The 12,062-nt window shown below is 40.5% G+C and overlaps 1 protein-coding gene across 10 annotated transcripts in view; it reads right to left on the reverse strand.

Moving 5' to 3' along the window:
- ARMC2 (armadillo repeat containing 2) overlaps positions 1–11,990 on the reverse strand; it is an 83,601-nt gene extending 71,611 nt beyond the window's left edge. For 5 of the 10 annotated variants that reach the window (XM_083433468.1, XM_083433465.1, XM_083433467.1 and 2 more), the window contains exon 1: positions 11,582–11,728. The gene's annotated coding sequence lies outside the window, so the exon portion shown is untranslated. Of the gene's footprint in view, positions 1–11,581; positions 11,812–11,842 lie in introns of those variants that run through there. The other 5 variants (XM_083433471.1, XM_083433470.1, XM_083433459.1 and 2 more) reach the window with 3 other exon arrangements.
- Between the last annotated feature and the right edge of the window lie 72 nt (positions 11,991–12,062).

Below are 12,062 nucleotides of genomic sequence, written 5' to 3' on the forward strand. Positions count from 1 at the left end.
CCCGTCTGGGCTCCCAGGCAAGTCATGTGACCCGCACGACACCATGGAGCCCAAATATGCATCTTTTGGGGCACCACACAAGTTCGCAGCCCCCCAAAAAGTACTTTTTCAAGGCAAGATCTGGGCATGACGACATGCAAGATCACAGTGCCTACAATGGCCACTGTGCTCTCACAGAAAAAATAGGATGTCCCGTGTTTTTCCAGGACACTCACAACATATGCAATGCATAAAATAACAGAGCTTTTTAAAGGGTTAAGTCAAAAACTTAGTTTAAATCCCAAGAAAATGTAAGATCCTCTTTTAAAAAAATCCAGGAGAGTTCAAAATCTTAGGGTTAAATATGAAAAGGATGCATTGTACCAGTGCTTTTTTTCTGGGGGTACGCATACACCTAAACATTTTGTGAATCTTTGTACTTTTGTCCATTTACTGTATTTATTTTCCCCGATTTGAACTATAATATTGTGATTTTCTTGAGTCAAAATGAGAGTACCCCTAAACATTTTTTAGGGGAAAAAGTACTGCATTGTACACATGAAAATTACCAGCATTAAAGAGTTTTTAAAATGTCAGTCAGGAGGGGATGTTACGTATGATGGGAATAAACAGCAAACTATCAATCAGTAAAAATAATATATAAAAGGGGGTGGTATTCAACTATATTTTTAGTCAGAGTAGACTCGATGAAATTAATAACCATGACTAAGTTAGGTCCGTAAATTTGAGTAAAATTTCTGAGTAAAACTTAGTTGACTACCACCCAGGATATTTAAGCTAGAAATATATCAATACAGTATAAGAAATACCCATTTATACAGTATAGTTTATAGTTATCTTGACTATTTTTTTGCACCTAGGTTAATGAGTTAAATGGAGAAGAACTGGGCCATTCTGCAGGCATGAAAATCTGAAGTTAAATAGAATTGGAGCATGCTGTTCTTCATATTTAAGAGGAAGTGAAATTAAAAATAATCCATCTAAGGAAGAATAATTTAGCATGAATTGACCAGATAGTACAGGGCTTGATTCCTGAATAGGTAAAGTGAAACAGCAAACATACATAGGCCAATCCAGTTTGCTCTCAAAGTTCATGTGTAAGTTTTTATCTATAAAGTACATAGACATTTGAATGGGTTAAGAAACTCAAGGCTGTACATCAAGATTTGCCTTGGACTTTATTTTCTAGAATGAGTCATACCTTAATAGACAGCATTGCAAAATAGTACCTACAATAAGTAGGAGGTCAAATTTCCTTCAACCTAAATAGGAACTGTGGAAAGAGGACTAATTATGTATTTTCTTCACAACTAAACTAAATATATTACCAGAATTAAGTCCCACAGAGTTCAGTAACCTTGGGTTACAGACGCTTCAGGTTACAGACACTTCAGGTTACAGACTCCGCTAACCCAGAAATAGTACTTTGCTTCGGGATGAGAACAGAAATTGCACGGCGGGGGCTTCTGGTGTAAAAGTACATTTTAGTACAGTGGTACCTCAGGTTAAGAACTATATATATATAGTTGGGGAGGGCGGCGTATAAAAAAAATTTATTATTAATTCGTTCTGGAGGTCCGTTCTTAACCTGAAACTGTTCTTAATCTGAGGTACCACTTTAGCTAATGGGGCCTCCCACTGCCGCCGCGCGATTTTTGTTCTCATCCTGAAGCAAAGTTCTTAACCTGAGGTACTATTTCTGGGTTAGAGGAGTCTGTAACCTGAAGCATCTGTAACCCGAGGTACCACTGTATTTGCTTCTAGGTAAGCATCTATATGGGATGTGGGTGTCGCTGTCGTCTAAACCACAGAGCCTAGGGCTTGCCAATCAGAAGGTCAGCGGTTCAAATCCCTGACGGGTGAGCTCCTGTTCTTCGGTCCAGCTCCTGCCCACCTAGCAGTTCGAAAGCACATCAAAGTGCAAGTAGATAAATAGGTACTGCTCTGGCAGGAAGGTAAACAGTGTTTCCGTGTGCTGCTCTAGTTCGCCAGAAGCAGCTTAGTCATGCTGGCCACATGACCCAGAAGCTGTCTGTGGACAAACGCCGGCTTCCTCGGCCTATAGAGTGAGATGAGCGCCGCAACCCCAGAGTCGTTCGCAACTGGACCTAATGGTCAGGGGTACCTTTATCTTTACCTTTAAGCATATATAGGACTACAGTCTCAATTGTTAGGTGTTAAAATCATGCTGCTGTTATACTCTGTGTACTAAAGACCCACAAACATTTCAGTCGGGATTCTGTTTTCAGATAGAAAACTGATCATGTAGTTAGCAAGCTTTGTCAATCAAGATAAAGACAGTAGATTATAAAATGTTTGCAGTATAGAAACTGATAAAACAGCTAAAACTAAGAAAATGAAAATTATGAAACTTCGAAGAATAAATACATTATATTTATATCTGTTCTGGGCTCTGGACTTAAACACAGAGAACAGATTTATTGGCAGTATTTGTTCACAGTGGAAGCTATAAATTGTAATAAGCTCTGGGGTACGTGATCCCACACAGAGCTATTGCTAACCACACACCATTTCTGAAAATAAACGTGACTTATTTCTATACTTCAGAGAAATTGCTGGAGGGCCCTTTTTTCTGAAGGACTTTGTGTGCTTTGTATATCCTTACAGAGGGGTCCAGACAACCAACCACAGACCAAGGAATCCAATCTCCAATTTTTAATAGCATCCTAACACCCTACAGGACTCAGAAGCAAAGTTCAATTTCTCACAGAATGAAAATAGACTAGCTTTAAATGGAATTAATTTTCAAGATTCACTAACTACGTGTATAAAAACGACAATTACACTTGTTGTAAGATGCTAAGTCAGGTAACACTTTCAAAGGAGCAAGTGAACATATTTAAAAGCTTCACCATTCAATTTACATTAAAAGGTTCCTGCCCACATGTACAATCCAGGTGTAACACTAAAATACATTTTTAAAACGTAGCCAAGTGTCAAGTTCAAAGTTAACCAATATTAGGATATGCAGAAAAAAAGTATAATTATTAAGTCTTGGAATTTAGAGTTATGGAGCAATCACTGTGGTTATTGAGCCTTATGATTCAGGATGCCTTTTTTAGTAATAATTTCAGAGGGTGGGGTGATGTAGTTTTATTTGTTAGATATGTTATTTATTAATCATTTGAACAATACAATACAAAAAAAAACAGCTAAAACGTTGGCATAGTAAAAAACAATTTAAAACACCAACATCAAATATGTACGTCGATCCTGTGAAAGACATCCAAATATAAGTTTTAGCATGATTTTATGCATGTATACTCAAGCACACACACAGTTCAAGGTAAGTGCTCATAAGTTTGCAGCTTTTCTCTCTCCATAAACCACTGGTGTATGCATTAATGCTAAAGCCTGTTAGTCTAATACACACATTTTCTCATTCTTGAAGTCCCCATTGCTTACAGTGGTGCCATCAGGACAGGACTTCAGGGCAGAAGTCCCGAGCCTCATTCAGCACAAGGAGCAGAAAATGTAACTAGATGCATCATGTCTGGCTTATCGTACTTTGAAGTAAGCAATTGCACATTGCCATACAAAGATCACCGCGCCAACTGAGCCCAGAGTAGAAAAATACCTAAATGCACTACTGATAGCTCAGTGAAAGAGCACAGGATTATAGCAACCTGCATTCATTCCTGTAACCATCTGGCAGGAAAAACAATGCTACAAGTCTGATTCTTCTCAGCAAGGCTCACATACGGGGAGGGTGGCACGACAAGGACGCAACAGCCATGTGCCCTCGATCCCAGCTTCACCAGCAAAGGCGAGGCTGGGATCAAAGGGTGCATGGCTGCTGCATCCCCACCAGCCTTACAAGGCTAGGATCTAGGGAGGGTGGGGCCAGCGCAAGAAGGAACAACCACACACTGCTGAGCTTGCCTAACTGTTCAGGGGGGAACCCAGCCAGTCGACAAAGCATTTGGCCGTCACAAAGCAGGCACCCCCAGCGCTGCACAGTCTGGTGTTTCTCTCCGCAAACGTTGGTTCCTCTGACACCAGGAGGGAACCGCCAGGCCGGGTCACGCTGGGGGTCTCCTGCATGGAAGCAGCCCTTCAGAAATCCACACCTGGGGCCACAGCCCCTCTGCCCTCCCGCTACACTCCTGGCTGCATCAGACTCCATTTAAAGGGGGGTTCAGATCAGCTGAGGCATGGGAATGGTGACTTTAATCCGGGGAATGCTTCTTATCCATCATGCCTGAAATCATGAACTTTTACCGACTGATAAATGAAGCCGGGGAGGTTTTTAAAAACCATTACATTTATTCCACTGCCTCATTTGCTCACAGACAATGTATCACAAAGTGCACCAGAACTATTGGAATGCAAAGCTGAGTTTTCTTGGGATGCTGCCATTCACCTCCCCATTAATGTCACTACTGATGTGTCCTGACACCGGACATGTCTTTTCTGGCAAGCCTGTGATAGGCCTGTGGATGTGTCCTATTTTTAGTATACATGTTGAAAGAAACATGTACTTTATAAATACTGCATGTATAGCAGTGTCAAGTACAAAATACTCTTAAGAACACTGGCTTAGTTATTGAAAGTCTTCTACACTTCCTGCCTATCTAAGAGAGACAGAAACACCTGTAGAGTATTGCTTTCCTATTGCTTTCCTTGAGATACTGTGTAGGTTGTATTTCTGTACAGAATACAGAAATATTCCAAGTCCAATTTAACAAGAGAGCTATGGTGGAAATGTATCGCACATATCAAGAAGGCACCAGAACTTCAGTTGAACACAGAGGAAACAGCCTGATATTTCTCCATTAGTAACAAAGCTATAGGTTTCTAGAAAGATATACTTTTGTTACAATTGAAGGAGCAATTAGCATGGACTTTATTTTAGTGAAGCCTCCAGTTTAAGTACATTTTTACTATTTTCAAGTAAAACACAGGAAAGTTAACATTTTATATTGAACTTTGCAATTAATCGAACAATGGGCAAACATTTTGAATATTTTAAGCTACCAACAAGTAATATTAAGGTTATAATTAGGGAGAAAGTTTCTACAGTATTTTTAAAAAGAGACTTTTTACTGAAGTTTGTTTTATTTTTGCTATATTTATAAAAAGCTGCCCAATACCATGATCATCCTTCTGCAGAACTTTATTTAGCTCTCTTACATACAAATCATAAAACAAATTTACCACCACAATTACCACCACAGGAAGCCAGAATAAAGATGAACAAAGAATAACAGTAATGTGTCTCTGCATTCATTTCTTAAGATTTAAGACTGAGCATCATCTGAGGTCCTTCTTTGTGTCCCCCTTCCTCAAGATGTCCGGAAGGTGGCAACACAAAAACGGGCCTTTTCTGCAAGGGCACCACACTTGTGGAATGTTCTCCCCAGTGAACTTCACTTGGTATCTTGGTTGCATATCTTTAGACACCAGGCAAAAGCATCCCTCTTCTTCCAGGGCTTTGGCTAATTAAACAATTGATGGCCTTTTAAACTAGGTGGGGGGCGGTATTATTTTTGTTTGGTACTATGTTATGTATTTTCCTGTTTTTTATTGTAAAACACCCTCTGATTTAGGGATGAAGGGTGGCATAACAATTTAATAAATAATAACAATTTCCATGAATTGTTTTATTTTGGGTATAGGTATGAATGTGCCTTCTTACAGGTGATACCCGCTATTGAGATGGTTTTGCTGCCACTCTAAACAAGGGATTGACACTGTTAGAATGGACAAAAAGGACCATTGTGAGTGGAGTTTGCTATAAGTTCCAAATCCAGTGTTGGGAAATACATATGTAGCTCCAAAAGTTGGACACACTCCACACCACTGTGCATAGGCCCTGTTTGCATGTGCAGCTTGCCTAATCCAATGGAACAGATACATGCTGAATGCCTGTTTCTACATGTATATCTCCTAGCTAGATCAGAGTGGTTGTGCAGTAAATATAGCTTATTATCTGTGTATCCTCCTCAGTGTTCAAGCTTCAGTCTTTTGTCACATTCCACTCAAACAGGCCTGCTGTTAAATTTCATTGGGGGCACCAAAGACATGACAAATCTTGTACTAGAACATTTAGATTTTAAAAATAGTGGTGCTCATTATAATTGTTGCCTAATCATAGGTTTCTTTCTCTAAATCAGCAGAAGGTAAGGTGTGGCTGATATGCTAGATTTCCAGACTGTATTCCCAAATCCATGTATCAAGGCAGCAGGATAGATATGGGAGAAGGAAACATGATACCCATTAAACTGCAACCTTGTGAAACAAATCTTTCCATTGTAAAATTAGGCTGGATATACATTCCCGTTTGCTCTGCATCCAGTGCCCTCCCACCACTGGTTTGGGAAGTGGCATAGCCACAGCATTCCATGTCTATCCTGTCATTTGATGAAACACTGCTTCTATCCAAATTGAGAGAAAGAAAAACCTAGCTGTGTTTTATGTTGGCAAGGTGAACACAGCTTTACATCCCTTGTCATCAACGTGGTTGCAGATCAGGAACCTGAGATCAGGCACCTGCAGTCAGTTTCCTCCACTTTCCTAATTGCAACCATTTCCCATGCAAGTAAGTGAAGTACCGATATTTACAAAACCAAATTGCAAACACAGCTTCTGACTTGCTTCAATATCAAGCCAACAAAATGTTCTTTTTTAAAATATAAGAAAACAAATGGCTACATGAGGGCAAATGGAGCCATATTTTCAAAATCTGAAAATATTTTTTAAGAATGGCAGGATACCAATCCTATGGGTGAATAAATTCAGGAACATCAAGGATGACCAACAGCAACAGGGGTCATCAGAACATTGCAGATGGGAGCAGAGGGGGTGTAGCCACATTAAAGGCTTCCTTGCACATGAGCCACTATTTCAGAAGTGACTCCACTCCTCACTACCAAAAGCTTTGGCAACACTGTTATTCAAATATGTTGGTTATATCCTGTATGCAGGTTTTGCCCAACAATTTCCTTGCTCATTCTAGAGGCATCCATGCCTCTCTGCAGCCTGTCATGCCAATGTAAAGAGTCTCCATAGCTTTCCAGTTTGGCAAACTCCCTCACTCCATATTGACAATATAATGCTGTGGGAAGCCCTGTAGCAGTACATCTAGAGAACCAACCAGCCTCCTTATTTGTTACTTTTTCCTCCTACCAAACAGAATCAACTAAGGTTGGATTCCGCTGCTTTATTTGTACTTTTTATTTTATCAATTTGTTGAGAGGGCCTTCTCAGTAGTGGCACCCACCCTGTGGAACGCCCTCCCATCAGATTTCAAGGAAACAAACAACTATCTGACTTTTAGAAAACATCTGAAGGCAGCCCTGTTTAGGGAAGTTTTTAATGTTTGATCTTTAATGTGCTTTTAATATCTGTTGGGAGCTAGCCAAATTGGCAGGGTATAAAAATAAATTTATATATTATTATTATTATTATTATTATTATTATTATTATTATTATTATTATTAATATCTTTATTTAAAAACAACTAGAGCTAGGTTCCAGTAGTTGAATCTGCTGAGAGGAGGAAGATACTGGTATCGCCTTTTAACAGATTGCAGTTAGGAGGACTGTTCCAAGAGCAACGCCTGGACGAAGAATGGGCTGCCTTATAAGACTGTACATGTACATCCAAATAGCCTTTTTCATAAATGTACAGGAATGCAGACTTGATTTGATCACATGCCCACATCTTTTATTCTACAGAAGTACTGCTTTTGTAGAGTACACTACTGGCTTTACCAGACTGACAGCATTCACAAAGAAGAGGAAGACATTGTAAAGGGTCATTCTACTTATTGCACTTAATTTATATATAAAAAAACGTTCTAATCAATGCTCATCCAAATGAAACAGAAGTGTCCAGAGACATAAATGCATTCTCTGCCTTGGGCCAGTCTCAAAGGAAATGAAGGCATTTTTACACCTTCTGTTGGTGTGTGAAGACTTTTGAGTGTTACAAAACTCTTCAGCAGGGAGGAATGGGATCTGTGATTTACATGCTTCACCTGCAGAATTTGGTCCCCAAAGAAGACTATGGTCTGCCTTTTTATTTTCTGGAATCAAACCAGCATAAGGAGGCAGGCTGTAGAAGGAAGGGAGGAAAATAATTCTTATCCAAATAAAGGATAATTGCTTCCTTAATACATTCTTATTGGAGAGACGGAGAAGATTAATAGGTCACTTCTTGAATTACTGGAAAAACATCATTAACAGAAAGAGATTCCTTTCTAAGGAGGAGCAATGAGAAAATATGTTTATGCAAAACAGGTGTGTCACCAGCCAAATCTAAATGAAGCACGTAGCTATAATATGCAGGTGACGTACAGTTTCTAATTCTGGACTTTATCCACTTGAACAACTCAATTTCATAATCCTAAAGAGACAGATATTGGTGGCAGCAGGTCATCTCATTAGCACCATCTCCCAAGGGCATCTAAAGGTAGCAACAGGAAAGGACTGGTGAAACAGAAGGAAAGCCAATAATTACACTTCAGTGTTTTGCAAAAAGTATGCATTGCCTTCAAGGTGACAGCCAAATGGAATGTATGTATGTTTGTGTTGTGTGTTAGTTTCATTTACTCAGTCCAGAATCACCCCAAGCCATACAATACAACCTTGCTGCATTTAAACAAATGAGAATTTGCTTTCCCAGGGCAAGTCCCAACACTGCAAATGTAGGCTGAATCGGCACAATACTTTCTTTGAGAACTAGATGTGCTGATTCAGCACTATTCAAATTATGCTGGGATGAAAGAGGGAGAGATGGAATAATGTTTTTAAAAAACATTGGAGAATATATTGGGAAGCCTGGGATGAGTTGAATAATTTTTGCCTGTTTCTTCCAAGAATATTTTCTAGTAGTAGCTTATGCAGCCCACAATTAATTCCATATTCCACCTTGTTTTGCAAATGCAGGTATATGTCAAAAAATAGGGATCAAGGAACAGGCATCTGGAGAATCAGCTTAGTGTGGTGGATGTGAACTGGAGAGACCCAGATTCAAATTGCAACAGCTATGAAGCTCATTGAGTGATATAAGGCTGGTCACACACTTTCAGTGTAATCTACCTCTCAGGGCTGTTGTGAGGCTACTATGGAGTGGAAAATTATGCTGCCTTAATCTCCATGGAGGAAGAGCTGGATAGACATGTAATCATGTGTAAATACATTGACACCTCCTGGCCACCTCCCATCTTGAGCATTGTTCTGATACTCTCATATTTGTCACAATATTCTTTGCTTTAAAAACATCTGGTTACATATTGGTCTACTCACACATTTTCACCAAAATCCTTCTAGGCTGTCACTATTTTGTGGGATGGATTCAGTTGCATTCTGGCAAATACAGGTTGCCCAATTAAAGTGAATTTGGTGCTCTTTTATAACAAGCTCACTTTGAGAAAAACAGTTCCTTTGTGGTAAGGAAAATTATGAAAAAATGTACTAGAACGTGTGGGATAACATTTTTTTGATATGGCTTCCAACAGGCCAACGCCCCCCGAAAAACCCCCAGAATTAATACTCAATAAACAGCAGACATTGTGTAACCTTCCTACAAGCTTTGTGCAAACAAATCAGGATGAATGCTCAATAAACAAATCATCTGGAAACGACCGAAGTTAGATCTCATTACACCTTTGTTTCATTTTGTCTGAATCCCCCCTCCCCATTCCTAGGCATCTTACACTCTGAAAAATACCCAATCTGCTTTAGTGTTATACTCCTTCATACACACCACTACCTTTTCATCAGATTTTTGCATACATTTGCAAATTTATTGCTACATTTATAGCCCACCTTTCTTACATCATGGAACCCAAGACAGCACAGATGTGGTTTCCAAGCAGTATCATTTAGCATTGTATAAAATATAAAGCTGTATACAAATTACAAATATATTAAAGACCACTCTGAAAAACAGGAAAAGGCCCAAGGGAGGAGGAAATCAGTAGACACTGTAAGTATATAAAATAAAAAATACACAAGTAGAATAAATAATTTGGTCAGATGGTAGTGTTACTATGCTGGGCTTAATATTTTATTGTTAGTGCCAACTTGTTGGTATCGTTACTGATTTGTGGGTGCCCTGATTCCCCTGGGTTTCTGGGTGCCCTGCCTCTCCCAACATTCCTGGCTGTTGAGGTTTAATCAGTGTTTAGAAAACTAAGGCAAGCTAACAGGCTCTGAAATTAGCAGTGTAGAAATACAGACGGCACAGGTTTTCCTGTTCAGGAGTTTGTTTCTTAATGGCACCTCTATCAGCCAAAGAAAGTAGACTACTGAGCCATTAAGAGTGATTGACAATGCATATACTGTCCTCTCCCCCCCCCCCCAATGAATAGTGGGCAGAGACAAAAGAGTTGGGAGGGGGAGGTTGCCAGGGCTACAGGGAGTGTGATGTCACTACAGTAAAAAAGTGTCCTTTTGCAGGAGGTTTTTGGAAAGATCGAGAAGGAAGGGGGCAGCAGAACTCCATGCAGGCTGTCTGGGAGAGACTGTACCCAGAGAGCATGGCTAGCTTCTTCTCTGGACCCAAGCTGGCTGAAACAATGAGAGAAGCACCATGGGACACTCTTGGGGTGTAATGCTGTGCACACCTTCCGTCAAGGCTTAGGTGTAAAGACACTACAGTCTCTGCTGTGCCTGAATTTTCCAACAGAAACAACCTTGGGTTGTTGCCTGGAACCCCACATGAATTTTGCTACTACACGGCAGAGATTGGGGGTGTCATATAACATTATGTTATTGTTGTTGTTGTTTTCTAACAATTTGTATACTGGAAACCACCACGAGGGGGTCTGACCTAGAAAAGCAGCCTATAAATATGTTAAATAAATACAGCGCACAAGGCCCATAAAAATGTGCTGCACACTGGTAATAAGGAATAATGCATTAAGAAAGAAAATGCTATGGATTACAGTTGTAATTCTATCAAGGAATGCCTGTTGGGCAAGGATAAGATCACTCCTAAATTCCTCTCTCTGTGTGAAACCGAAAGATTTGTCACAGGAGTGGATTTACGCTGATGTTTCACCACTATTGCACCCGCATGTTGTGCCATACCAATTCACTGTGGCAATGCAAAAGGTAAGAATCTTAGATGTCAACTTTTCCCCTTTTCTTATGAGGAATCCTATTCAGAATAAGGGAATTTCCCTTAAAAAAAAGGGAAACGTTGACAGCTATGGCAAGAATGGGTGCCTTAGGGTGTGCCTTACACCTGCTCATCATAGGCCAGTGCCGCTTCCAATACAGCAGATCATTGCGCCTGAAAAATTGGTGAAGTAAGTAAAAATATTGTCCCTAGAGTACAGGTCCAGCTTAAGGGGCTTTGGCAAAACTACACCCTGATCAGCCCCTTCCTACACTGGTGTAGCCCCAAGTGTGGGTTTTTACAGGTAACAGAAGCAGCAACACTTGACAGCCCTTTTATATTTCCCACAATGCCCCGAGGGACGCTGTATCTGAAGCCCAGGGCAGGGCCAGCATTAGTAGGCCCAACCAGGGTAGTGGAGCCCACATTAACTATCTGAGGATTGACAAACAATTAGATAACATGCTAGAAGGGGGGGGGGGGCTTTACCTGGTGTAAAAAGGGATGTTTGGTGCCTGGCAAGTCTTCCTGGGGAGGGAATTCCACATGCTGCATCCCAACTGAAAACTACTTCCAGCAGCCATCTTAATCACCAGGGGGCTTCTTTTCCCCACAGTCCACCAGGAGGCAAATGGCTCCTCCTCTAAAAGTTAACTCTATGGTTCCTATTTGGAGATGAAGCTTCCCTGGTTGCAATCTTTCTTTACTTTTATTTGTATCATTTTCTGGTGTCCTGAACCTCTGGCCTACCTGGCAGCACGTTGGTATGTCAAGTCCAAAGTCCAAGTCCAGGGGTCAATCCACTCAAACGAAGTCCAAAGTCCAAAAGTCAAGAAATGCGGTCCAGGGCCAATCCAAGCAGCCAAGCCTGAAGTCCAGAAGTCAGAGTATAGTCCAGAATCAGAACCAAAGCAGAGTCCCATACAGGTCTAGCAGAGCCATGGGGTGGGGAAGATAGCCAGTTTTTATT

Source organism: Podarcis tiliguerta (assembly GCF_965153285.1).
Source record: "Podarcis tiliguerta genome assembly, chromosome: 3".
Taxonomy (NCBI): Eukaryota; Metazoa; Chordata; class Lepidosauria; order Squamata; family Lacertidae; genus Podarcis; species Podarcis tiliguerta.